This window comes from Pteropus alecto, unplaced genomic scaffold (assembly GCF_000325575.1).
Source record: "Pteropus alecto unplaced genomic scaffold, ASM32557v1 scaffold7, whole genome shotgun sequence".
NCBI lineage: Eukaryota > Metazoa > Chordata > Mammalia > Chiroptera > Pteropodidae > Pteropus > Pteropus alecto.
The window spans coordinates 44,497,442-44,502,432 of record NW_006494614.1 but is presented as its reverse complement, the minus strand read 5'-3'; positions in this window follow the sequence as shown (position 1 = coordinate 44,502,432).

The window sequence follows — 4,991 nt, the reverse complement described above, 5'->3', positions numbered from 1 at the left end:
CTGCCGCCCCCCTGCCTTACTCTACAGAAGCTGCCAATCGACTCAGTCTTAGGGAGGCTGTGGCTGATTAATTAAAGCCCCTCCTTCCTATTTCCAGGCAAAATCCTCATTTGACCCTGGGCAGGTATTCAATGCTTAAGTCTCTAATTTCCTAGCACCCCCACAGCTTCTTCAAGATGGTGTTATGAATGTGGGGTTTATTTTTCAGGCTCCCACCTGACAGATTCATGGGTATTTCTGTCACTGGAACCCCAGCCTCCTCAGACATGTGATCAGGGATTTCAACCTGTGCCTGAAGGGATAAGGACACTCTTTTGTCATTTGTGGTTTCCATGTATTCCTTCCTGATTATTTAAACCCTTTCTATTTTTCATTCCTCTATTGTCCCCACAAAGGACGCCCAGTGTCTATCATGATAAGAACCTGAATGAGAGGTTGCCAGACAAACAGAAAATCTCTCTCTCTCTCTCTCTCTCTTTCTCTCTCTCTCTCTCCCTCTCTCGATCCAGAGCAAAGAACCTACTGTTTGGCATTTAGCTAGATCACGTCAGAAGCTTTGTCTTTTATCTGTCATCACTTCTCCTGGGAAAAGCAATCATTTTTAGTTGTTTTTTTTTTTCATGTTTATGGAATTTTTTTAAAGAATAGGCTTGCTCTTTCTGCCTGTCTGCTTTCTCCTGAAGCCCAAGCAAGTCCTTGACTGCCAGCCATCAGCTGGGTATCTCCTAGTGGACCCCAGATCCCACATTCCCCTCAGGTTTCTCCCCTGCCCATGGAAACCTGGGCTGTGGGACAGGTGGCCCAGGGGATACGTGGATGAGTCCTGCCCTTTCCTCTCATGCCCACCTGCCCGCTCTGCCCTCCAACTTCTTGGAGAGCAGGGACTGACACCCACAGGAGAAAGGCCGAGCTCACATTACTCACTCCAGGGAGCCACACCAGGAGTGGCAGGTAGTCACTTGGGGCGGGCAGTTCCCTGCCAGTCCAGAGGCAAGGGCTCTCAGGGCCAGTCTGGGATGTTTCTCCCTTCCCTTCCTCCCATCCTGGAGGAGGGCATGGATGGGAAAGGTGCTCCCAGCCCTTTCTCCTGTCATCCTTCTCGCAGCCCTGGAAAATCTTCAGAGCCAAAGGTAAGATGGTGCCAGTCTTCCATACCACATGTCTCTTGAAACCGTGTGTGAGCATTTTCCATCTTCTGGGAAGAAGTCTGGGCTATTTTAGAGCCATCCTGATTAGAGCTGTCTTCACCTCCAGCGTCTTTTAGGGAAATCCCAACCTGACTGACACACAACATGCAGACATCTGCCACATTCAGCCATGAGAAGAAATTTGGGCAGCTCCTCATGCCTTTCCCCTTGAAGGGAGTGCATATATGTGTCTCTACGTCAGTTTTTGTATTAATTTGTCACTTGGTGAATAATATTTAGCACTGTGATAAAAAAAAAAAAACAACAAATAAACCAATCCTAAGAAGAATTGATTTCCCTTCCACATCTGTTCACAGAGACATAAATCTAAAGTTTTGTTATTTTAAAAACCTCCAATGCAAATATGATCTAAAATTGCTAGGCTTTGAAGTTGGGCTTCTCTGTCAAAAGATGTTTATAGGCCCGCTCCCTGGAGCTTGACGGCTCACCTTCTGCCTCCAGGCCCCAATCACATTGGTTACCTCCTGAGGTCCTTTCCGACTCATTGCAACTCAAGGTGATGGTGTCAGTGTCACCCGTGCACAAGCTCCATGCTAACCCTAGGGCGGGATGCAAGAGGGACCCTGTCCTCAGGCATGTGCTATAGCTGAGAACACAAACTGCTCATGAATAGCCACAGTATAAGTCAGAGAGTGGTTATTATGCTAAAGATAAAGTGACATAGGTGGGCAGAGGAGAGAGACTTGACTTTTCTTTGGGAGGATCGAGCAAGATCCTTGGAGGACGTAAGGGCTGAGCCATGAAGGATGGATGGCATTTGACCAAAGGAAACAGGGAAGAAGAGCATTCTAGAAGGAGGGCACAGCCAGAGCAAAGGCCAGACATGGACAAAGACAGGCCAAGTTTAAAGCACAACAATGAATTCAGGTTGGCTGCAGCATGGGACACAGCCAGGGAGAGCTGGGAGGAAAGCCTGCAGTTGTGAGGGGTCAAGAACGATGTGGGTATGACTGTGACATACCCTTATATGTAAATGGCATTCTGTAGTTTCCAAAGCTTACTCGCATGCATCATCTCATTGGATTGTCACAACAAACATGTGAGCAGGCAATAGCAGAGATTATTATATGGGTGAAGAAACTGAGACTCGGAAAGTTGATCCAATCTGCTTTAGGGGACAAAGAAATAATGGAAGATACAGAGTGAAAGCCAAGGTCTTCCCAAGCCCTGACCAAGGCCTGTCCCCTAATTCAGGTGGTGGTAGTAGGAAGCCTGCAAAAGAACTTGCTTTTTAGTACCTGCCCGTACTATATATTTGTAGAATTTTTGTTTGTTGGTTTGCCTTCGTGTTTAATTCACCGAATTTAATTCATTGTAAAAGCACCACGAAGTGGCCACCCCTGGATATTCACCCCTGGATGTCAGTGAATTCCTGATAGGGAGACTGGAGAACAGTCTCCTGCCAGAGGTCAGAGCTGTGGGTCTTGGATGTGACATCGAAGTGGCCTCAGCAAAGCTGACAGAGTTGGCACTTCCTGGGCATAGGGGTCAAGACAATTCCAGGAGGACACGGATGAGGCCCGTTAGCACAAAGCCGCAGTGTTGTGCCACCATGGGGAGCTTGCTGATGTTGTTCCCCCAGTAGTCACACTGCACCAGGATGATGGAGAGCATGGCCATCAGACGGCAGCGGGTACGTCCTTGGGCCACTTGATATCTACATGGACAATCGCTGTAGTTCCTAATTGTTACAATCTCCTTGAACCTGGCCTGCTGGCCAGCCTAGATCTGCTTTCGCACAGGCATGATCTTCAGAACCTTGTCCTTGAGGGACATCCCTAGAAAAAAATCAATGATCTAAAACTCCTTGATGGGCAGAGAAAAGAGATTGATCTGCAGAGACTTAACCTTCATATCCTGGACCCTGGGACCTGGCTTGATGATAAAGACCTACTTCTTGTCCTTGATCTGCCACCATGTGTTCCAGGACCTCAGCTCTAATGTTGACCACAGCTGAGACCCCAGCCCTGCCTGATACTTCCAAAGCCTCCATGCCCTCTCATTCCAGGGCGCCTCCCACAGCACCAGTGTCATCAGGTTTTGTCTTGGAGAAGTGTTTGTGCATTTTCATGTGGCAAAACTGTCATGCTTATAATTAATTCTGTGAGCCCATACCCGTGAGGAGCTCCCCCTGAGAGCACCTGGAAGGCAGGAGATTGGACTTCTAAGCCATTAGGTGCTGCGTAGTTTCATCAGCTTTGTTTGCCGTCTTGTTTGGCAAATGAGCCAGAAACCAGAGTGCAGCTGAGTGCCTTGGGATTGAGGGCTTTCAGAACAGGGAAGGAAGTAACTCTTGAGCTGGCCTTGCAAGGGGAAAGAATGAAATAGACTGGGTCCTCAAAAAATGTCCCCTGCTGAGCAGAGCCGCAGATCTACTTGAAGCCAGGTCTAGAAGTCAGAACACAACAGAGGGTGACTCTGAGCTTCCCCCGAGGCCAGTCTTGAATTCTGAAATGTTATCATGTCACAAGTCAGATGGGACTGACAGAGAAATGACCAGAGACTGGAGCAGAAACTTCTGGGCTGCGATTCTGTGGAGGTGTAGGAGACATCTGCAGGGTCAGTTCTAGCTGCAGCCTCTTCAAGCTGGCTCCCAGGTGTGACCTGTGGGGTCCTAGGTGGCTGGAGATGACCACTGAGCTTGCATTCAGAGAACCAAGGCACAGTGGTGTAGGCGACTAGGAGGAGTCAGCCCAGAAACTTTCTGATTTTCTATTCATTTTCTATTATTTAGGAGAAGGGCATGAGTGGTTTATCATATTTCTTTGCTATAGAACTGAGGGAGATGAGTTTGTCCAGCCTGAGTGTGTCAGTGATGAGAGTCAGCCTGTTGCCGGGGGTCCTGCCAGCCCTGCGTGCTGGTTGAGCCTTGCCGTGGGGGACTCTGACGATGCTTTGCAGTGACTTTGATGCAACCCAGGAGGTGATCCTGGCTCTTGAAAGCCAGTGGTAAACTTCCACACTCTGGATCCAGGGCCATTCTTTCCAGAGAAGTTCTGGGGCCCCGCAGGCCCTTCTGCAGAGCATTTCTTCCCCAGGCCTGCGAGGCCTGCAACTGGCTGGTCCGAAGGATGCTATGAGAGAGAGACAGCTGGGGAAAGTGTCTAAAGAGGAGGCTACTTGCTGGTGGGCCGGTTAGCATATCGGTCTGATGACACCTCTTATTTTAGACTCAGGTTGATGTTGGTTTCATTTCTCATTTTGGTCACAGTGGGTTTCTCAGCCATGATGAATGCACGGAAAGGCCACAGTGTGAAGACCGGTATGATGCTTCCTTTTCACTTGATTTCCAAAAGTGTGAAATTTGGCTTGTTTCCTCTCTTCCTACAGAGCATTAATTCTGTGAAGGAACAATATGGGCTTTGTCATCACCATTCCCTCCCCAGTTCCCCTACTTTCTCTCCAGAGGAAAAGGCAGCCAAGTGGGAATAGCCAGGGGTGAAGGATAGAGAGAGGCTGGATAAATGAGAATAAACAGGTTTGCTCTTCAGGCCCAAGAGCTACAGCCACACAGACCCAGCAGCCACTTTCTGATGCCACCGTCCACTGACAAAGGTGAGGAGAGCAGAGGAGGAGATGGGCCCAGAGCAAGGAGTCCCATTCACCTAATGGCAGCTACAAGGAGGGGACCTTCAGAAGCCGTCTGCTTAGACTGACTAGCCCTGCCCCCAGACAGGCACAGGGGTACATGCCAGCTATGTTTATCAGGGTAAGCTTACTGCAGTGATAGAAGGCTCCTAAATCTTAGTGGCTTAACAGGATATAATCCAATGGCTCAGCAGG